The sequence below is a fragment of the Pelodiscus sinensis genome, chromosome 2, assembly GCF_052426305.1.
Source record: "Pelodiscus sinensis isolate ZL-2025 chromosome 2, ASM5242630v1, whole genome shotgun sequence".
NCBI lineage: Eukaryota > Metazoa > Chordata > Testudines > Trionychidae > Pelodiscus > Pelodiscus sinensis.
In genome coordinates, this window is record NC_143053.1 from 17464610 (window position 1) to 17488649 (window position 24040).

The 24040-nt window shown below is 43.1% G+C and overlaps 1 protein-coding gene across 4 annotated transcripts in view; it reads left to right on the forward strand.

Annotated features, from left to right (window-relative positions):
* The window catches only part of ASAP1 (ArfGAP with SH3 domain, ankyrin repeat and PH domain 1), a 315920-nt gene that overhangs the window by 101291 nt on the left and 190589 nt on the right, over window positions 1–24040 (forward strand). The window lies entirely within an intron of this gene.

Sequence of the window (24040 nt, forward strand, 5' to 3'; positions counted from 1 at the left end):
TGCAGAGACCGTATTGTAGCATCTTATGATCTGCATCTGCCCCTTGTGACATAGAGATTTTCTCTGTTGTATAATGAATGGGGCAAGTGTAGTAGATATTTTAGAGACAAGACTAATGAAAGAAGACAATGCTAAACCTTCTTTTTTTCCTATATTAGGGTCGGTGTTGATAGTATATTGTCATATAAAGAAAGTGAAACATTTTTACTTTAGTTTGAAAATTCACAGCTCTCAGTTCCCTATGGTGATTTTCTCAATATTTGCATTCACATACAGATTAGAAAATAGATTGTGTTGATTCTCTTTATATTACCAAGTTTTGCTGAAAGCTAATAGGAGACAAAATGTCTTGTGTGGTATGTAAAGGAATAGTATTAATTGTTGTTATATTCTTTTGGTAGCCTAAATGTAATTCCATAGGATTACCATGAATGGATGTTCCCTGTGTTCAGAATGATTTCTTTTCATCTGTTCTTTTCTATAATAACTTAGTAGGTAATAGAATGGTAATATAGTTACTGGATAAATACTGTTGCATCCCATTTCTTTTTACATTTGTGGCATTGATCATCCTCCAACACATCTTCAAAAGAGAATTAAGTTGAGTCATTTCATAAGACATACCCACTTCTACAATGGTCAGTAATCAAGTTTGTTCTGGGCTGTATTTGACAGTGATGCACCTTTCTGTTTTCAACAGCTTGAAATAGGGACAGCCATTATAGGTTTAGCAAGTACAGATGATAGTTTTTGAAAGCTACATCTTCAAAGACAGTGAGGGAGTTAAAGTAAAATATCATAGAGCTGCTTAAATTCCACAGTGGTATTCTTTTCTCACTGCCAACTTTTAAGTATAGGTGTACTTCAAATACATTTATATAACTCGGAAAAGATACAGTCTCAGTTATGACTTTCCAATTAAAAACAAAATAGGAGTCTGTATTCAGAAGTCAGAATAAGTAAGTTAAATATAACATATGTTGCATCATTTCTGTAGTTATCCTACATATGTTGGACCTTTGGAATATATAATGTCTGTTTTGGCAAAATACATTACTTTGTACATTGAGGGTGTTTTTTTATTGCTTTGTAAATTGAGGGTTTTTTTCTAAGAGGCACAGCAGCAGTGAGCATTGCTTATATTTGCCTTGATACTTTTGGAGATTTTTTTTTGTGAAACTGCATATATTCTTCACCTTTATGTTATATATTAGTAAATTAGACTAAAAAATTAGTTACTTTTGAAGTTTCACTAACATTTTAGGCAGGCCTTCGGTGAGGGGGCAGAGTGAGAAGAAGGCAGACCAATAAATTGTACTGTTGAGTTCTTAAAATATATTTAACTTGATTTTTAATTCATAGATGTTGGGAGGTGGGAGTGGCTTGCAGATGAAGTGAAAAATCGGAGATGGGTGGATTGCCTTGTATAAAGACTTTGTAGGGAAACTTAAAAAAGAGATTGTTTAAAAACCTGGCTTATATACTGTAGGTAGGAGAAGTGAACCTATAGCCTGACCCAGCTGTGTAGTGCCCTCCCCAAATTAAATTTAATATCTAACTTCATTCCAATCAACAATTGCATCAGCACTCTGCTTCACTGGGACAGTGACAAAATTGCTCTGATTTTATTTTTTCCACATTCACAATCAATGCCAAGACATCTTTGAAACACGAATTCCTCATTTTCATGTCATAACTGATGGCCTTTATATTTAAGTGGGAGAAAGGGTAGTGGTATTTATTGGCTGGCTTAACTAGGATTTCCTCATTAATTTTTTTTCTCCATAGAAGAAACCAGAATGTAGCTCATTCAGCTGCCTTAGTACACCGACACATATTCATTTGTGACTCCTCTCATCTCTCTCACTATATAAAACAAATATATAACATGTCAGTATGTGTCCACATGAGCCAAGCCCCACACACTCCCAGCCTGGCCCTTCCCAGGCCCATGTGGAGAGCTGGGGCTGCCTTCATCCCAGCCCTCCTTTCCCCTTCCCTTCAGCTGGGTGGGAGCCACTGCAGTGGTGGCCCAGCCCTCCCTGGAGGAGGGGGGGGGGGGCAGGAAAAGCGTGGCTTCGGCTCAGTCCCTCCCAGCAGCCCGGAGGAGAGCCAGGCCCTGCGCAAGAGCCGGGGTGGTCTCAGGGCTTGAGTAGCCTTGGGACTGGGCCCTCTCTGGTGACCGAGGGAAGGGGAGAAGAGCCCAGGCCAGGGTGGCCTCAGACCTTCGCCCCCGGGGAAGGGCAGGAAGAGCTGCAGCCTTGACTTGGCCCCCAGAGCGGCTTCGGCTGAGTCCCACCCGATGGCTGGGGAAAAGCATGGCCCGACGACGTGGCCTGGGCTCACTCCACCCTCCTGCCCAGTGGCCAGGGAGGAGCTGCGTGCGACCTCACCTCATAATCTTTCCCCAGAGGTCGGGGGGGACAAGGGTCTGGGAGGGTGCCCAAGAGCCAGAGCTGGCTGGTGGGGGCACAGAACCAGAGGTTGGGGGTGAAGAGCTGGGGCTGGGGAGGCCTCAGATCCTCCCTGGTGGCAGGAGGTGGGAGAAGAGTCAGGGCAGCCTTAGCCCAGGGCATTCCCTGGCTGAGAGGAGGGTTGGTGATCATAGTGAATAGAGGCGCAGCCCCATAGTATTACTTTAAGTAAATTCTTGAAGCTCTCTTCATTGGAGATTCGATAGTATCATAATATTAAAACTGGTTTCAAATGGAAAATTAATAATTTTTTATTTTACGACACCAGTAGTTATATGCTATAATTTGGTACATTTTTAGCAGATGCCAGGTTGGGCATGCTTACTGGGTGACTGGTTATATCCCTAGTTCCTAACCAAAAATGTGAGCATATTCTTCAGAAGATAATGTCAGGAATCTTAGAAGCACTCTGTAAAGTACTCTTGAGTACTTCATTTTCTCTGTAAATCATATTTAAGTAAAACTAAATGTAATTTGAGACTCTGGCCGTGGGGGAAGCCACCAAGTGCACATTGACTAGTACAGTGTATGGAACTCTTGTAGTTCATTGAGTTGAGCACATATTAGTTCAGCTTCTTAAATACACTTTGAGAGTGTTTGTGTTTTGCAATATTCTAGTAAATGAGTTTACTAGTAGGAATGTTCTTAAGGTATAATCTGTTTTAAGAGAATATTACAGAATATTAATGGAACATATATTTAAAATTTCAGGGAACTAAAACACACCACATGATTTTTTCATGTTCAAAAGTTTCAGAAGGGTAGCTGAGTTAGTCTGTAACTGGAGAAACTTAAAAAACAACGAATAGTCTAGCAGCACCTTAAAGACTAACAAAACATGAAGATGATGATATGAGCTTTCGTGAGAAGTGGGTTGTACCCACGAAAGCTCATGATACCATCTACAAGTTTGGTTAGTCTTTAAGGTGCAGCTAGACCATCGCATGATTTTTGTTAAATCAAAACTGGTTGAATCTTAAATACTTGTAACAAAGTATTTTATTAGGCAAACACTTAAAAGAATTGCAGGAGTCTTTATGTACTCTAGTAGTTTAGATAATTTCATATGTTTTAAATTAAAGTAATTTTTGCATCAGTAAATGGGGGTTATATGATAATTCCTACTAAAGCTAAAATAATAGGCATTACTGATATTTATAAATGTTTGTATTGATGGAAGAATGAAGGATGTAAGAGCCATTGGGAGAAAATTAAATTTTATAGTTGTAGTTTTTGTTCAATAAAGCTTGAAATGTTTTTGTATTTTCCTACAAAGATTGCTTTGTCATGGTATTAAAATCACAAAAAAATCCTTGCCAGAGCTATCATTGTAACTTTATTTTTATATGAAGTTATTGCATAATTGCTATATAAAACAAAATTGTATACAAAATTGATAGGTCATTGGGACACTGAGTATATGTAGTCATACTGCAAGAAATATACACAGTTGTTGAAGACATGGGATAGGTAGTATATAAGTACTAGTTATGAGTGATCTGATCTGTTCAAGTGTAGTCTCTCAGGGTGCATCCACACAACACCCTAAACTCGAAATAATATGCAATTTGCGCTACACAAATTGCGTATCTTATTTTGATTTAATTTCAAAATAGGCTATTTTGAAATTTGGCACATCTACACAGCACCATATTTCGAAATAATGTGCTATTTCGAGACATCCCTTAACTTTCGTGGAATGAGGGTTACTGGGACGTTAAAATAGCATGCCCGTTATTTCGAAAAACATTTTGAAATAACGAGTGGTTTGTTATGACGTGGGGTAGCTATTGCAGTGTAGGTATACCCTCAGTTTTGTTCTTGACAAACATGCTTGTAAATCAGATAGCTCCGTGAACCCAATTAATGAAACAGTTAATCTGCTCTCATTAAAAGTAGTATGTGTGTATTCAGTGCTTGTGAAAAATGCCATCTTATTTGCATCTTGGGGAATGAAAATAACTATTCATAGCACAAGTTCCAAATGTACAGTAGCAGCAGAAGGTTCTTTTCACTACCTTGCCAATGTGCCTCCATCCTAAACTGGAGGAAGACCTCTTCTGTGAAAGGGTAACTCCGTTGTGATCACATGATCTTTAATAAAATGCAGGACAATGTAGCACTTTAAAGACTAACAAGATGGTTTATTAGATGATGAGCTTTCGTGGGCCAGACCCACTTCCTCAGATCAAATAGTGGAAGAAAATAGTCACAACCATATATACCAAAGGATACAATTAAAAAAAATGAACACATATGAAAAGGACAAATCACATTTCAGAACAGGAGGGGGATGCGGGGGGGGGGGGGAAGGAAAGAAGGTAAGTGTCTGTGAATTGATATTAGAGGTGGGGAGAGTGGGATGTTTGTGAGTTAATGGTATTAGAGGTGATAATTGGGGAAGCTATCTTGGTAATGGGTAAGATTGCTTGAGTGTTTGTTCATTCCTTTTTGGAGAGTGTCGAATTTTAACATGAATGACTGTTCAGAGGATTCCCTTTCAAGTGCAGATGTAAAAGGTCTTTGTAGCAGAATGCAGGTGGTTAAGTCGTTGAGAGAGTGTCCTTTCTGGTTAAAATGGCAAGAAACTGTTTTTTCTTTGTGATCTTGTCTGATATCTGTTTTGTGGGCATTAATCCTTTGGCGAAGTGTCTGAGCTGTTTGTCCAATGTACATAGCAGACGGACAGTTTCGGCACATAATAGCATAGATTATATTTCTGGATGCGCAGGAATATGTGTTCTTGATCTTATAACTCACTTGGTTAGGTCCAATAATGGTATCAGCAGAATGAATATGTGGACAAAGCTGGCAACGGGGTTTGTTGCAAGGGAAGGTACCAGGGTTGGTATTAGTGTGGTATGTCCTGTGATCTTTAATCTGTCTTTTAAGGCTGACAGGTGGCACACTACATGTGTTTTTGGTTGAGTTTGTCATATGGTCACTTGCATATTAAAACTAGATACAGACTCCAAACTTGCTCTAGATGGACTACTCAACAGCTGTCAGATTATGATCTTCTATCACCACTGATTTGCTCCATATTTGAGCTAGGAATGTTAAATGTTGTTTGATTTAATAAGATTTGATGTGGTTACACAATTATCAGTTACACAATTATTTGATGGTCCCCTGGGGCAGGACTGGCAGCCAGTGTCTTCCTAACCCCACTCCTGGGGAGTCCCCTGCTACGCTGGGCTGTGGAGGCAGTGGTGCAGGGTGTGTGTGTAGAAACAGCTCTTGTGACATAGTCTTCACCACTAACAGTTGCTTCCAATGACTACTTTACTGTAAATTTCTGTAGCACTCTTAGAGTTAAATATCACATTTCACTGAATAGAATTAAAGAGAAGTTAAACACTGTGATCACTTTCTCAGGCCTGAAAGGTTTTTCAGTAGTAGTAATCTCAGAAAGCCATACTTGTAGGAAAATTTAGGAACTGCTTAGATGGGATGAAAGATGATGTTGGGTATCTACAAAACGTGAGTGCCAAAACGGTTTTCTATTTTGCATGTTTTGCTGTCTGTGCTAGTCTTTGGTAGAATTTTATGTGTATATATAGATAGCATAAAAACACTATGAATATTTCATATCTAGCTATACATATGAAATGTCGATCGTGTTTTTGCTTCTGTAGATAAAATATAACGTATACTCTTTCTGTTACTAAAATAGCATATAGAAATTTAATCAGATAGACTGGGACTTATGTAGAGTATTTATGTTCTTGATCACAGCACAATATTAGACAACTTAAAGAAAGTGAAGTTCCAAAAATTTCTCTGCTAGACTTAAATGTAATATCTAAGATGAGTAAGGAAAGTGAATTTTTATTAACTTGTTTACCCTGATTTGATGGTCACTTTCTGCTTTTGTTTAAAAACATATTTAAAAAATAGGATTGTAAAATAAAAAACAGACAGGAAGACTCCAATGCTCATGTAGTGCTAAAAGTACTTTAAATTCATCACAGTATAGGTAATGTGACTCTATATTAAACACAGAATGCCTGTAGTTCAGGTTGCCTAATACTTTGCATCATAAGACCCATATTTGTAGTTGCTTGCAAGATTAAGCATTCAGCATTAGGAAGTTCCAGAATTAAGGTTTCCGTGTGTGTGAGTGAGTGAGAGAGAGAGAGAGAGAGAGAGAATATATAGTCTTTTAAATTATCATGATCGTATGTTTTTCCACCGGATCGCTGCCTTAATATAACTTTACTGTTCTTTTAATGTAGCCTTTTGTATGTAATTATTTGTATTGCATTAGGGGCGCGGAACCTTTTTTGGGTTGGGGGCTGCTACCCCATAGAAAAATCAGTCATGGGCTGCACACAAGTGAGAAGCAAAAAACGAACCCATTTTGATGTAGCCTGTGATTTACACGGGGCCAAATTTAGGGAAAAAAAGTCTTTCAGAACATCCCTTCTTCCTCATAAAATGAGATTTACAGGGATGCTGAAAAAACGCGTCCACTTTTCTGTCATTTTTTTTGGAAAAGCAGGCGTGTCCGGTGTCCCGGAACAGCTTTGCAATCTAGACATAGCCAGAGTCTGAGGTCCTGATTATGCAGGCATTTATGAGTAACTGTTCCCGTGACAAGCATCAGAGGGGTAGCCGTGTTAGTCTGTTCCCGTGAGTAAACCTATTGGGTTCAGTGTGACTACTCATATACATACATGTTTCAGTATTCATTGCCTCCTTCCTCCGCCAGTAAATTTTTTAGTAGGCTGGTGAGCAGCCTGACTCACTCCTGGCTTGCGCCAGGTTCAGAACCTACCTCCTGTTGCAGTTCTGTATTTAAAATGTATTAGGAGCCAAGTGGGCAGGCAGCCTGGCTCAGTTCTGGCTTGTGCTGGGTTCAGGAGCTCAGACCTCCCCGCCCACCAACAGGGGAACAGCCGCCTGGCACCCCACATTGCTGTCTCTGATACAGGCACTGGCTGTTGCCCCAGCCCCAGGGACTATAGAATAGTTGAGTAACAGATAAGAATTCATGAGGTTAATCGAGTATTCAGTTAAGCAGTACTTAACATCCCTAGTTTGTATGCATGAGTGAGTGGAAGGGAGGGACTTGGGGCATGAGGAGGAAAGAGTAGAAGTAATACCAAGATACTTTCTTGAAAAGCAGCTGACTATTCGTAGTAAGGCTGTTAAAATGCGGTTAATTGACTACTCGACTAGTCGATAGGCACTTACGCATTCCTCCTTTGAAATGTACAAGAGCCCCAGCAGGAATACGGAACTCTGCATACAGCCCGGGGCCAGCGGGAAGTCCCGTTGACTCTGGGCTGCACACAGGTGCCTGTTTTGAAATGCACAAGAGTCCCCACCGGGGGCTCTTGTGCATTTCAAAGCCATGGAGGCCTGGGTCAGCGGGGGACTTGCAGTCCCCCACTGACCCCGGGCTCCATGCTATAGGCTCTCCTGCCCCTTTGAATTGTGCGGAGGTGGCAGTTTCAAAGGGGCAGCAGATGAACAGCTGATCAGCTGTGTGGCGGCTGCCCCTTTGAAACTGTCGCCTCTGCGTGATTCGGAGGGAGGCAGAAGGGGAGCCCGGGGTCAGCTGGGGACTCCCCAGCTGATCCCGGGCTCCCCGAGGCATTTCCCCAGGACTCGGGATCAGCTGGGGAGTCCCCAGCCGACCCTGGGTCCCAGGGAAGTGGCGCAGGGGGCCAGAATCAGCTGGGAATCCCCAGCTGACCCCAGGCTCCAGGGCTGCCCCTTTGAATACCCGCAGAGGTAGTATTTTAAAGGGGCAGCCTGCCGTACAGCTGATCCCAGAATCAGCTGTGCAGCTGCCTCCTTGGGGTTTCAAAGTGGCAGTGCCGCACTGCCACCTTAAAGTACCCCTTACTCCCCCTTTGCTGCCTCTATTTAATAGAGGCAGCAAGAAGGGGAGGGGGAATTGCCTAGTCGACATTACTGTCTGATAAGCAAATGTTTATTGGATAATCGATTAGTTTTTAACATCCTTAATTTGTAGTGTTTTTTCAAACATCAATTCAGAAATAATAGTTCCAGCTTGCTACCTGTTAAGCCATTATTAACTGGTAGTATTCTGTAGACATCATAGCTGTAGAGATTGAAGAAGCATTTCAAGGAAGGTAAGGTAGTAGTTATGACAGATATGTCAATTTCTTGCACTATTCCTGGAGATGTTCCTGTATTATGTTTATGTATTAAGGGGGATTGGGATTGTATGTAACTTCCCTAGGGGACAGACGAGAGACTTGAAGAGTGTAAAGGAGTTGAAAAAAGATTACATTGAAATGTTTCAGTCAAGTATGGACTTTTGTGACAGTAATGGTGTGTCTACACTGCACGGTTATTTCAGCATACTGGAGGTATCCTGAAATAGTTACACTGCATCTATACAAGCTGCCCGTTATTTCAAAATATTTTGTGAAATAATGGGCACGCTATTTCAGTATCCCAGTAACTCTCGTTCCATGAGGGTTAAGAGATGTCTCAAAACAGAGTGTTTCGAAATTTGGAACTGTGTAGATGTGCCAAATTTCAAAATAAGCTATGAAGTAGAATCGAAATAAGGTATGCAATTTCCATAGTGCAAATTGCATATCTTATTTCAAGTTTAGGGTGCTGTCTAGATGCACCCTAAGTGTTAAGCGAATTTAATGGGAAATCCATAGGAAGAGCCTAATGTGAATTCCCCAACTTCATTTGCGCAAAAAACAGCCTTTTGAAGGTAAGCCTTGAGGAGAAGGTGATTGTCTGCTGATTACCAGGCCTGATCTGTAAAAAGAAATGTCCAGCCTTTGTACTGATTTTGGATCTAAGACAGATGAACCTGTAATCATGGGGGAAACCCAACTGTGAGTTTAAAGGGACTAGTATCTGCCAGAGCCCTAGGTTAAAGTTGGAGGTGATCTCTGCTAAGCTTTTCAGCATATATATATATATATATATATATAGTTTATTTTATTGTGTTGGAGGCAGAGATGCGGGATGGGAGCCTGCGTATAACTGTTCACAGTAACTTATCGGTTAACTGTGTACACAGTTATCCTATTATATCCCTAGTACATATCGGGCAATGGACGAAACATTAAAAAAAAAAGCAAACACAGCAGCTGCTTTTAGATAAACTGTTAGAATGGTCAGATAGAATGGAATTAACTAGTGGAGGGCCTTAAAATCAAGGATTAGAAGCTTTATTTGATGTGTAGAGAAAGGGACGCCAATAGGGAGGCTTAGAAAGAATGACATGGTAAGAATGATGGACTGTGAAGATTTTTTTTCTGTGTGTATATATAATACAGAAAACCCAATTGCAAAGATCAAATAAACTTGAAGGAGAGCAGGCAACTGCTGTCAAGAAGCAGTATAAGGGTCCACCAAACCTTTGGCACTGTGGATAAAGAGAAAAAGTTAATCTTTTAAAATTAAGGCAGAAATGTCAGGAGTTGTCATATGAACGTGTGGTTTGAGAGGCAGGGCAGAGTCCAAGATGACACCTAAGTTGCAGGCACGAGTGACTTTGAGGATGTTGATATTAACACTTCTTGAGAAAGGGGGCACCGGTGAGGGCTTGAATATAGCAACAACTGTACTGGGTCATACTGGTCCATCTAGCCCAATGTTCTGTCTTCCGACAGTAGCCAATGCAAGATGCTGAAGGGAATGAAGAGAACAGGTAATCATCAATTGATTCCTCCCGTCACCCATATCCAGCCTCTAACAAACAGAGGCTAGGGATACCATTCCTACCCATCCTGGCTAATAAGCATTGATAGACCTAACCTCCATGAATGTATCTTGTTCTTTCTGAACTAGATATGCAATGGGGAGGGAAGGAAAATGATGAGTTGAACCTGGGCCATGTAAGTTTATAATAATGATAAGGTACTAAAAATGAGATCAGAAAAGTAGGCTAAGAGGTGGGTTTTGACTGAGAGAGGGAGTGTTAGGCATAAGTGAGGTATTGACATGAAAGGTGGTAGTTGACACAGATGAGCAGAGAGAACTTATGGGGTATAGCGCGAGAGAGAGAAGGAGAGACAAAGTGCTTGTTTTCAAGTTGACTAAGGGCTTGGCTACATCTTCTCTTAGTGAAGATGCTACGTATGTTGATGGGAGTGGGTTTAGCTTGGTAGAATTGTTGCTCAGGATTGTGGATTTTCCATACGCCTGACTGATGTAGTCATGCTGACATACATTGGGGCTACGTCTACACTGGCCCCTTTTCCGAAAGGGGCATGCTAATTTTCAACTTCAGAATAGGGAAATCCGCAGGGGATTTAAATATCCCCCGCGGGATTTAAATAAAGATGTCCGCCGCTTTTTTCCGGCTTGGGGAAAAGCCGGAAAAAAGCGTCTAGACTGGCCCGATCCTCCGGAATAAAGCCCTATTCCGGAGGATCTCTTATTCCTACTTCAGGAGGCACTGAGGGTAGGGGGCAGTGTGGTGCACTTCAGGCAGCGCTGAGGGCTGGGGGCAGTGTGGTGCACTTCAGGCAGTGCTGAGGGTTGGGGGCAGTGTGGTGCACTCCAGGCAGTGCTGAGGGCTGGGGGCAGTGTGGTGCACTTCAGGCAGTGCTGAGGATCTCTTCAAAGTAGGAATAAGAGATCCTCCGGAATAGGGCTTTATTCCGGAGGATCGGGCCAGTCTAGATGCTTTTTTCCGGCTTTTCCCCAAGCCGGAAAAAAACGGCGGACATCTTTATTTAAATCCTGCGGGGGATATTTAAATCCCCCGCGGATTTCCCTATTCTGAAGTTGAAAATTAGCATGCCCCTTTCGGAAAAGGGGCCAGTGTAGACGTAGCCTGGTAGTGTAGACCAAGCTTAACTTTTAAGTCAGCTGCTTCTATTCTGTGATGCATGCGTTATTGATTACAGTTTACTGTTTTGAAGCCATTGGGAAGTCTATTTTTAAGCCACTGGTTAAAATGGAAAGTTATTTTTCTTTGACTTTTATTTCTACTAAAGCACATGGTTTCCCCCTGCACTACTGCAACAGAAATCATAACATTCTTATTCGTTCCAATTTGAAATCCAAAATAAGTTTCTTCAAATAATGGCTATAAAGGATTCCAGTAATAAAAAATTTAAAGCTAGCTTTTCTAGCCTTTTATGCAGTTTGTAGCAGTCCGGCATCGTGGCGGTGCTTGTGGTCAGTTATGTAAGAGCTAAGTTTAAACACTAAGCTATACTTAAGCTTCAAATGAGTGCTTTAGTACATATGTTCTAGATAGCAAAACATCCAAAAAGAGCCACACAGGAAATCAAAAGCCTGTTTGCTTCATAAAAGAAGATTAGGGTAATTATTTTTTACTACAGTAGACTTCCGATAATCCGGCACCCTTGGGACCCAGGTGGTGCCGGATTATCAGAAATGCCGGACTATCAGGAGGTACTCTGGCAGGGGCGGGTCTCGTCGGAGGGGAAGCGGGGGAGGGGGCGGGGGTGTGCCAAACCCTCCCTCCTGCTGCAGGGAGGCAGAGCCTGCGAACGGTGGAAGAGGAGAGGCGGTGACAGGCAGGCAGCCGCATTCAGGACGTTCTGGTCAGTTACAGTCACTCCGGCTGGATCCACAGCCGACACGCAGTTAATGTAATTTTCCTCTCTATTGCCGGGGAGGGGGGGGGGAGGGGGGGGGGGGGGGGCAGGGGAAGGTAGGGGTCGGTGGGAAAGGGGGAGGGGGAGAAGGAGGGGGTGAGTTAAAGTACATTAACTGCGTGTCGGCTGTGGATCCAGCCCGAGTGATTGTAACTGACCAGAACGTCCTGAATGCGGCTGCTTTGGCACACCCTCGCCGCCGCCTCCTCCTCCTCCTCCTCCCCTTCCCCCTCCCTCTCTCCCACCGACCCCTACTTTCCCCTGCCCCCCCCCCCCCCTCCCCCCGGCAGTAGAGAGGAAAATTACATTAACTGCATGTCGGCTGTGGATCCAGCCGGAGTGACTGTAACTGACCAGAACATCCTGAATGCGGCTGCTTTGCCACACCCTCGTTCCCTCCCCCTCTCCCACCGACCCTTACCTTCCCCTGCCCCCCCCCCCCCGGCAATAGAGAGGAAAGTTACATTAACTGCGTGTTGGCTGTGGATCCAGCCACAGTTAATCAATTACTCTAACAACTTGAAGCAGCTGCCGGAGCACTTCCGGGTTGCAGTTGGTGCCGGACCATCAGGCGTACCGGACCACTGGATGCCGGACCACCGGAGTTTTACTGTATATAGCTAATTCTACACCAAATAAGTAAAACCAGGGATATGATTTCTCTAAAGCAAGTGGGAAATGGACAGTGCTCATACAGGTTTTTAAAGAGTGACTCCTAATTAGGATATCAGAAATATTGGAGGAGGGAAGCGGCTGCTAAATCCGTCCCATACTTATAATTAAATGCCACATCAAAATACAGTGGATGGGTACTTAGCTCTGTAAAGTTACAAGCTGCAGTGCATGTCTATATACTGTGTCATCAGTTTTATCCTTGAGCCAATGGAAACAGAAATACTGGATTATGTCTGATGTGGGAAAATATAGTGAATCTAAGTCAAAATTTCAGGTAGGGCAAAGTAACTTGCCCTAATTTTTGATTGTGTGTGTTCCTTTTTAGGGGCACTTTCCAAAGAGCCCTTGAGTACTGTTTAGTGGCTCATATGTTTAGTGGGAGATGGATCAGAAATGGGAGGGAGTGTGGGCTATAATAGCAGAGAGAAAGGAGGGACAAGGCAGAACTGGGAGGCAAGATCAAATCAGTATCTTCGATGCCTATATACAAATGCAAGAAGTCTGGGTAATGAGGAGGAAGAACTGGAAGTGCTAATAAATAAATACAACTATAACATCGTTGGCATCACAGAGACTTGCTGGGATAATACACATGATTGGAATATTGGTATAGAAGGGTACTGGTTACTTAGGAAGGACAGGCAGGGGAAAAAAGGGAGGAGGAGGTATTGCCTTATATATTAAAAATATTCACACTTGGACTGAGGAGGAGATGGACGTGGGAGATGGATGTGTTGAGAGTCTCCGGGTTAAACTGTAAAACACAAGGGTGATGTCATGTTAGGGGTCTACTACCGGCCACTTACCCAGGAGGAAGAGGTGGATGACGCTTTTTTAAAACAACTAACAAAATCATCCAAAGCGCAGGATTTGGTAGTGATGAGGGATTTCAACTGTCTAGATATATGTTGGGAAACTAACACAGCGGGGCACAGATGTTCTAATAAGTTCTTGGACTGCATTGAAGACAACTTTTTATTTCAGAAGATTGAAAAAGCTACCGGGGGAAGCTGTTCTAGATTTGATCCTAACAAATAGGGAGGAACTGGTTGAGAATTTGAAAATGGAAGACAGCTTGGGTGAAAGTGACCATGAAATCATAGAGTTCATGATTCTAAGGAACGGTAGAAGGGAGAACAGCAAAATAGCAACAATGGATATCAGAAGGGCAGATTTTGGTAAGCTCAGAGAGCTGGTAGTAAGGTCCTATGGGAAGCAAGACTGAGGGGAAAAACAAATGAAGCAAGTTGGCAGTTTTTCAAAGGGATGTTATTAAGGGCCCAAAAGCAAACTATTCTGCTGCGTAGGAAAGATAGAAAATATGGCAGAAGACCGCCTTGGCTTAACCAGGAGATCTTGCATGATCTAAAAATAAAAAAGGAGTCCTATAAAAATGGAAACTAGGACAAATTACAAAGGATGAATATAGACAAACAATACAGGTACGCAGTGGCAAGTTTAGAAAGGCAAGGCACAAAATGAGCTCAAACTAGCTACAGGCATAAAGGGAAACAAGAAGACATTCTATGCCTGGTATTTAGTATCATCCCTTTGTATACATGCTTCAGAATTTGTTGGTTTTATATTCTTATAATATGTCCATACCAAGAAAGCTGCTGAAATTGAATCAGTGCTGACAGAGGCATTAGATGGGCTCAACTTCAAATGTCCATGTTTCTGTTCCTGATCTGTTCTCTTTTGCCTCTTGATACAGAGCAGCTAGCAGAGGTGATGAGAATTGAAAACATTAATCCGGTGTTATTTAGCCTTCCTCAGTGCCCATGCTTTGCTTCCATCTAACACTGTTCACATAAAACTGTTGTTCCATAAATCCACAGCTTTGTATCATGCTTGAGGTCATGATGTCCTCATCAAAGGGGCTGAAGGGCATGAAACCTGGCAGCAGCTTCCGCTGTATGGGCATGCTTTAGCACTGTATGTCTTGCTGCCTAAATACTTGATTGCTACAACCTACTCAATGGATCAACAGAGAAAAAAATTGGAAGTGAGAGGAAAAACACATTTGAAGAAACATTACTAAGACTGGAAACTTAATGTCTATTCCCATAATATTTGTGCAGTACTGGGGATTATACTTAAAATAAAAGGAGCATTGTGTACAAGGAGAATTTTTCTGTCAGTGGATAGGCTGGATATTAAGACCAATACTACAATTGACCTCTTTTAGCCCAACAAAATCTTGGGTTCGTAGTTTAAGTAGGTATCTACTTCAGCATTTAGTAATTTTATTTATATCTCTTGAAGCAAACTGGCTTCAAGTTAGCAAACTCTACCACAAGAGTAAACCACATAAAAAAAATTACAGAAAAAGTGGAAGCAGTACTGACTACTAGCAGTCAAATTTTGATTGGCATCTCCCTCTCTCCCAGCCAAATATATAGCTATACAAACTGCATAAATAAATTTATAAACATCTGAAATCATTACATAGGGAGTACTAGGCACCCATTAAAAGGTGGGCACGTTAAACAGAATATGGCCTTTTCCTAAACTTTCAAGGGTCCAGATATGAGGTGGGCAATAATTTTTGAAGGGGGCCACTTTTGGAATTTCTGGAGTAGTTGTGGGCAGCCTCGGAAGAGGAGGGGCCTCAGGAGGAAGGGGTGAGGCCAGGAGACTTCACTGCGTACTGATCATGATTGGCCTGGGAGTTGGGGAGCACATGAAGTCTTAGTCTCCCCCCTCGCCCTGCCAGGGCGTGCAGCGCTTAAAGAGAACTGTCAGCTGGTTTGAACTGTTTGAACTGTTTTGAACTATGTTTCTGGTGCTGTGTACCTTGCACACTCCCGTGTCCCTGATCTTGATTGGCCTGGAGCCTTTTCAATTGCTGCTATTTAAAGGTCTCTGGACTCTGGTTGCAGGAGCTGTGAGCCCTTTAAATAGCTGCAATTTAAAGGGCTTGCGCCTGCTGGGCAGCTACTACCTCGTGGCCTGGCAGCCGCCCAGACAGCATGAGCCATTTAAATAGCAGCAATTGAAAGGGTTCAAGCCTCCCCAGCAGCTCCCAGGTAACGCATTCGTGGCAGAGCTGGGAGCTGCTATGGGCTGGATCAAAGTGCTTGGCGGGCCACTTCCAGCCCATTTGATAGCCTTTTGCCCAGATCTGATCCAGATAAACATGTTGAAAAATGTAAAAGTACAATATTGCTTGACCTTCATGACTACTATTTTCTAAACTTCAAGGAGATAAACATTGCTTAGTGTTCATTGATAGTGATATTGGGGGACTCTGCTAACCACTTCATGGCTGATTAACATGAAAACCATGGTGTGTGTGTCCGTGTCCATTAAGTGCCTGATGAAGTGCTGTTGTATAAATCTCATCACTCTTCCTATGAATACACAGAATTCCCAGACTTTTGCAACATCGTCCCCCTATCTAAAGGTCTACTTGTCTCTCTGTTTTCCATTGAATACTTAGAAGCCATATTTATGAAACAAGGAAAACCGATACTATCCTTTATTGAATGTTACAGCTAACTTTACTAATAGTAACCATCAAAACATCTTGGAGAGCATGAGTTTCAGTTGTAATAATCTGTTCAGTGAAATGGCTTAGAATAGCGATGTTAAGTATTGGTTAACTGAATAGTCAAGTTACTTCATGAATTATCGGTTAGTCGACTATTCTATAGTCCCCGGGGCTGGGGCCAGGGCCATTAGCCAGTGCGCTCCGGCCTCACTCCCGAGGAGCCCTCTGACACCCTGCGCTGCTGCTTGTGCCTTGGGGTGCCAGGCAGGAGTTGGTCTGTCACCCTGTGCTGCTGCTGCCTCTGATAAAGAGGCAGGAGCATGGGGTGGCAGCAGCCCCTGTCTGAGAGGGGGGAGGGTGGGTTTGAGCTCCTGGACCCAGCATGAGCCAGAACTGAGCTGGGCTGCCTGCCCCCCGGCTCCTAATACATTTTAAATGCAGAGCTGCAGCAGGGGTAGGTGTTGGACCTATCACAAGCTAGGACTGAGCCAGGTTGGTGGCCAGCCTGCTAAAAAAATTACTGGTACGTTGGGATGAAATGCCTGTAGTCTGTAGCATTAACCTTATACGCTTTTGCTTATTGGTTAATCATTTAATCGACTACACTATTACATCCGTAGTTTAGAGAGGCATAGAATATCTCCAAAAGGAAAATTAACAAATAGCAAAAACTTTTGTTTTTAATCTTTTATACCAGGTCAGCCCTTATGGAGATGCTGGGGAGTCAGTTTTAATGAAAGGTTGCAGAACCAAGACAATAACTTTAAAAAAATTCTCTGGAGTATTCAAAGTAAGGGCTTCACAATTTAGATAACAGACCATGTGCTCGGTGGGGACACTGTATAAAGAATACACAGAGACCGTGCGAAGAACCGGAGCCATGCAGAAGCATCATGAACAGGGAATTACTTTGTTCACTTGGGTGAAGAAGGAACTGACTGGAATATTCAGAGAGCAGTGATTTATATTCGCTAGTTGGTTGTTACTTGTGCCTTCAAGCTTCAAATCTGTGATATGAAGGGCATTCACTGGTCTTGTGCTTAGCATTGCAATATCATAATTTCCAACAGATAATAGTATATTTAGTGAAATACCATTTTTTTCTTTAACTTACTTTTATATTCATTTCAGTGGTCTCATGTATTCTAATTTCTTCCTACCCACTTTTCTTTCCTTTTGGCTGTTTCCTAGTCTTTGTATCCTCAAAAGGAGCCTGATGTAGTGAGTGTACTTGTTACCTTATCTCCATCTTCCAAGAAATTACCCTATTGCAGGATCATAGAATCACAGAATACTAGGACTGGAAGGGACCTCGAGAGGTCCAGTCCGGTCCCCTGCCCTCATGGCAGGACCACATACTGTCTAGACCATCCCTGATAGACATTTATCTAACCTACTCTTAAATATCTCCACAGGTGGAGATTCCACAACCTCCCTGGGCAATTTATTCCAGTGTTTGACTACCCTGACAGTTAGGAACTTTTTCCTAATGTCCAACCTAAACCTCCCTTGCTGCAGCTTAAGCCCATTGCTTCTTGTTCTATCCCCAGAGGCCAAGATGAACAAGTTTTCTCCCTCTTCCTTATGACACCCTTTTAGATACCTGAAAACTGCTATTATGTCCCCCCTCAATCTTCTCTTTTCTAAACTAAACAAACCTAATTCCTTCAGCCTTCCCTCATAGGACGTGTTCTCTAGACCTTTAATCATTCTCGTTGCTCTTCTCTGGACCCTCTCCAATTTCTCCACATCTTTCTTGAAACTCGGTGCTCAGAACTGGACACAGTACTCCAACTGAGGCCTAACCAGCGCGGAGTAGAGCGGAAGAATGACTTCTCGTGTCTTGCTCACAACACACCTGTTAATGCATCCCAGAATCATGTTTGCTTTCTTTGCAATGGCATCACACTGCTGACTCATATTCAACTTGTGGTCCACTATAACCCCAGATCCCTTTCTGCCGTACTCCTTCCCAGATAGTTGCTTCCCATTCTGTATGTATGAAACCGATTGTTCCTTCCTAAGTGGAGCACTTTGCATTTATCTTTATTAAACTTCATCCTATTTACCTCAGATTATTTCTCCAATTTGTCCAGGTCATTTTGAATTAGGACTCAGTCCGGCAGATTAGTCGCAACCCCTCCCAGCTTGGTATCATCTGCAAACTTAATAAGCTTACTTTCTATACCAATATCTAAATCATTGATGAAGATATTGAACAGAGCCGGTCCCAAAACAGACCTCTGCGGAACCCCACTTGTTATGCCTTTCCAGCAGGATTGTGAACCATTAATGACTACTCTCTGAGTACGGTTATCCAGCCAGTTATGCACCCACCTTATAGTAGCCCCATCTAAGTTGTATTTACCTAGTTCATTGATAAGAATATCATGCAAGACCGTATCAAACGCCTTACCAAAGTCTAGGTATACCACATCCACTGCTTCTCCCTTATCCACAAGACTCATTATCCTATTAAAGAAAGCTATCAGATTGGTTTGACGTGATTTGTTCTTTACAAATCCATGCTGGCTATTCCCTATCACCTTGCCACTTTCCAAGTGTTTACAGATGATTTCCTTAATTACTTGCTCCATTATCTTCCCTGGCACAGAAGTTAAACTTAACTGGTCTGTAGTTTCCTGGGTTGTTCTTATTTCCCTTTTTATAGATGGGCACTATATTTGCCCTTTTCCAGTCCTCTGGAATCTCTCCTATCTCCCATGATTTTCCAAAGATGATAGCTAGAGGCTCAGATACCTCCTCTGTCTGCTCCTTGAGTATTCTAGGATGCATTTCATCAGGCCCTGGTGATTTGCAGGCATCTAACTTTTCTAGGTGATTTTTAAGATCATGTCTTAAGTTAAAGGGGCATTGCGCTAGTGTTCTAAATTGCTGTTTTCCTAGCTAATGTTGATAGTCATGTTTGTTCAAAGTGTGGATTGGTAGCAGTTAACATAATGCGTGTCTATACTATTAAATATCTTGACAGCATAACACTTAAGTTCTGAACTTATGTCAAATTATCTACAGAAACCAAGGTGAGTTGCTGACTCAAAGCTTTAGCCATAGACACTTAAGGTGTGTCCTACATCTGGCGAGCTGTTTGTGAATGGCCGAGATGAGAGTTACAGCAGAAGGCATTGTAAGACGCCCCAAAGTTGCAGGACAGGGTGAGACAGAACCTCACTGATCTGGATTGAATCCCAAATATCATACATTCACATTTAAAAACAGATTAATTCCTGAACACGCAACCATGAACAAAAGTATATGACAGACTGGCTTATTTCTGAAAAAGTTAATATGAAGCAGCTGTTTCCTCCCCCCCCCCCCCCCCCGTGTGTGTGTGTGTGTGTGTGTGTGTGTGTGTGTGTGTGTGTGTGTGTGTGTAAAAAATTCCTGCGGGATGACAGAATGACACCATATGTCATTTGTGTCCGCAGGCTCTGCCCTCACATGGGCTCCCTGCCTGGATACTGTTAGGGGATGTCAAAGCTTCCTGGCAGCCCAACCTGGGCAGATTCCACCTCCTAAGGGTCCTGCCCACTCAGCCGTGGCTGCAGCCTTTGGAGAAGGCTCAGGAGAAGCACAGAGCAAGATGCCCCAAGTCCCTGGCCACCTGCCACCCCATCCTCTGGTGTGCCCTGAGTGGCTGTGTCCTGTGCCACGACTTCCCAGAGAGACCCAAGCTCAGCCTGTCTCCCAAGCCCAGACTGGCTCCCTCCTGTCCAGCCATGCATGGAGCTGCATCAGCGAGTGGTGCTTTTGCAAGGCAGGTGAGCAGGTGCCTGGCAGCACTGACCAGAGTGACCCGGAGCCCCCTTTGCCTGGCTCTGCAGCCTCGCCCTTTCTCTTCCCTTGTGCGGTTGGAGCACCAGTGCTGGCTTCCTGCTGGAGGGTCGGGGGTAGTGGAGAGAAAGCCCGAGCCTTGCTGTGCAGGGAAGAAGCACTCCCCCTCCCGGGCTGGGGGAACAGCAGCGTGCTGTCTGAAGGCTTTCCCTGTGCTCCCATTGGCCAAATTCCGGCTAATGGGTGCAGTGGGAGGCTGAGCCTGGGACAAGCACAGGGGCTGAAGACAAGTAAGTGCTCCCCAACCTGTTGTACCCAGGCCCTGCACCCCCAACCCCCTCAATCACCCTCCTGTCGAGACCACACACCCCCAGCCTGCTCTTGCCCCCTACCCTCAGGCCAGACACCCTTCCCCCAGCCTGCTTCTGCCCCCTTCCTCCTGGCTACACACCTACCCCCACACTGCTCTTGTCTCCTTCCTCCTGGCCAGACACCTACCCCCACCCTGCTCTTGTCCCCTTCCTCCTGGCTAGACACCTACTCCCAGCCTGCTCCTGTCCCTCATCTTCAGCCCCTTCACTCTACTCCCCCGCCGAGACCCTGCACCCCCAGCCTGCTCACTCACTCTCTCTACCAAGACCCACTCCTGACCCCGATGGCTGGCCAGACACCCTGCCCCCAATCCACTCCTGACCCCTCCTTCCTGGCCACACACCTGCCCCCACCCTGCTCCTGCCCCTCATCTCCAGCCCTCTCACTCACTCTCTCTACTGAGACCATGTACCCCCCAGCCTGCTCCTGCCCCCTCCCTCTGGCCAGATACCCTACCTCTCAGCCTGCTCCTTTACCCTACCTCCCACCCAGACCTTGCATGCTCAGCCCCTCGTAAATCCCCCCTCCTGCCCAAATCCTGCACCCCCATCTCTATCCCACTCACTGGCAACCCTGTCCCACACACTGAACCCCTCATTTTTGTCCCCACTATAAAGCCTAGGGCAGTGTTTCTCAACCAGTGGTACGAGTACCCTTAGGGGTACTTGAGAGAAGTCTGGAGGTACATGAACACAACTGAAATTTGGAGAGAACTGAATTTTTGTTTACAGCGCGTTATTATTTTTGTACTTTTTACACCCAAAAATGTCATCACCTGTCTGGCTACGATTAAGTTGCCTGAACAAATGTGTTGCAATGGTAGAAAAAATCGTGTTTCTGAAAACTGTAGGTACTGGGGGTACTTATAATTTTTTTTAAAAAGGGGGAACTTTATAAAAAAAGGTTGAGAAACACTGTCTTAGGGGGAACCACAAAAGCAACTAATCTTGGAACCCTTGAAGAGTTAATCTGGCCTGAGGCCTTGAACCTCGTTTCCACCCCTATAGGTCTGCAGCACCAGGGGAGTAAGGTGTTTCAGTTGTGGGCCACATAAGGAGGTTTGGGAGTTTTTGGAGGGGCCTTTTTTTTTCTTCTCACTAGTGTGGTTCTCCATTAGGGTTGCCAGATACTTTCACAAAAATCCCGAACATGGCAGGGAAAAAAATTGGTTGAACCAAAATAAAAAGTGTGTGTATGTGGGGGGGAGAAACAAAACTTGTTGAGGAAAAACAAAAACAAAACAGAGACCAAATTTGTTGAGGGGGGGGGGGGGCAAGTCTCTGCGCCTTTTAAATTCCTGTGCTCCCCACCCCTGCCAGACACGGCAGGGAAAAAATGTCAGAGAAAAACAGAAAATACCAGATATTTTATATGTCCAGTATTTTCTGTTTTTTGTTTTTTTTTTATTGGACAGAAGATGCAGTTACTGGGCTGTCTGGGTGAAAACCGGACACCTGGCAACCCTATTCCCCGCTGATTTTTCTATGGGCCAGTGGCCCCTAACCCAGAAGAGTTCCCCACCCTTGCCATAAATAAAGACAATACTGAAACCTTTTTGTGTTGGACATAATATTTTACTTTTATTTAAAATGAAGCCTGGCCAACAAACCCCTAATATAGGGCCCAACCCCTGTCTGGCTGCAGCGTCCTATCCATAGCTCCAACCCTGGGGCAGGCCCTGTGTTCTATCCCCAATCTGGCTGCAGAAAGAGCTGGTGGTGTTTCCCCTCCTGCTGTGGCACAGGTAGGAGAAGAGGCCACATGTGGCTGCAGCAGAGGAGGGCGCGGGGGTGGATGGGGGTGTCGAGCGTAGCAAGTAGGGGGCCCACCCCCTAGTATCACTTTATTACTTGAAGAACTGACACTATTTGAGAAATAATACCAGTGAACACATTTTTGTCATGATCACCGTCTCTGTTTCAGACTGATCTTTGAAAGGATCAAGAATTTTCCTGTTTCTTTTTTTGAGTAGCTCTGGGGAAGCTACTTCTAGTTCCTACTTCAGAGAGAATGTGAAGGTCTGGCAACTGTACCTTGTGAACAAAGTGAATGGTGAGCCCTGGGGAATATATTTAAATGAAATAGGAATAATGGTTCCACAATTCAATTGCTATTTCTCTTACATGTTAAAACAAAAACACTGAAGAATCTATACTTAACTATCTCAATATTATGTATCAGATGTATATGCACTATTAATATCTGACTGAAAGTTGCTGCCACTGATCTCACATTATGAACATTACATTATGGTATTCTCTCCATAGTGAGAATTCAGAGATGTCTGTTTTGTAGTTCTCTAATGGATTTCATAAGTAAAAATGGCAAATGTTAGAACTTTTTCAGAAATTAATTTTGCTGAGAAGGTGAACTTTAAAGGGAATTTTATTTTGTTCTAGGTGTTGATTGTTATTTAAAAACATGTTAAAATAGAGGACAGATTACTATAGTAAGGTGACAAATATTGTGTTGTTTTAACAAAGTTTAATTTTTTAAAATTATTACGGATGAGTGTTGGTTCTGGTATTCATGTTCTAAAGCTGCTGTAACTGTGTGGACGTTTCAGTTTTTGGTCACAGTTGACCTTTTTACTTTACCAGCTGTTTACTAAATTGTTTTATTCACTCACTGTTTCTTCTACTAACCACAGCATTATTACACCAGAAATGGAAACTGTTAAAGTACCGCAAGATTGGTAGTGGTATTGATTGTATGGGTGGAAATATCAGTAAGTTGGGGTTTAATTTTCCTTTTGTTTTAAGAAATCTCTATTAGAATCATAGAATCATAGAATAATAGGACTGGAAGGGACCTCGAGAGGTCATCGAGTCCAGCCCCCCGCCCTCAAGGCAGGACCAAGCTCCGTCTACACCATCCCTGACAGATGTCTATCTAACCTGTTCTTAAATATCTCCAGAGAGGGAGATTCCACCACCTCCCTTGGCAATTTATTCCAATATTTGACCACCCTGACAGTTAGGAATTTTTTCCTAATGTCCAATCTAAACCTCCCCTGCTGCACTTTAAGCCCATTACTCCTTGTCCTGTCCTCAGAAACCAAGAAGAACAAATTTTCTCCTTCCTCCTTGTGACACCCTTTTAGATATTTGAAAACTGCTATCATGTCCCCCCTTAATCTTCTTTTTTCCAAACTAAACAAGCCCAGTTCATGAAGCCTGGCTTCATAGGTCATGTTCTCTAAACCTTTAATATTCTTGCTTCTCATTCCAAAGATGATGAAATTTGAGATTCCTGAGTAAGCTCTCTCTTTAAATTTTGGTAATCTATCTCTTCTAATGCTGATTTCTATGATTTAACTAGTTGAATTGGAATTCTTAGTTTTTCAGGTGCTTAAAAATATCTAGCTTAATTATTCTTGTTACTGTTAAATCTAAGCTTTTATAAATGGTAATTAAACAGCTCCATAATTCAAGAAAGTTTTCCAGAAACCCTGTTAGTTAGATGCTATTATGAATGTTATTTTGTGTGAATTTTAAATAAGGACCTGTTTCATAAATCTGTAATAATAATAAAAAAATAAACCTTTGTTAAAACAATACAATATTTGTCACCTTACTATATCTTGGTGCCAGCGCAGCCTCTGTTCACGGTGGACAGGGCTAGCTGCTCCAATAAGGGGCTGCTGGACTCAG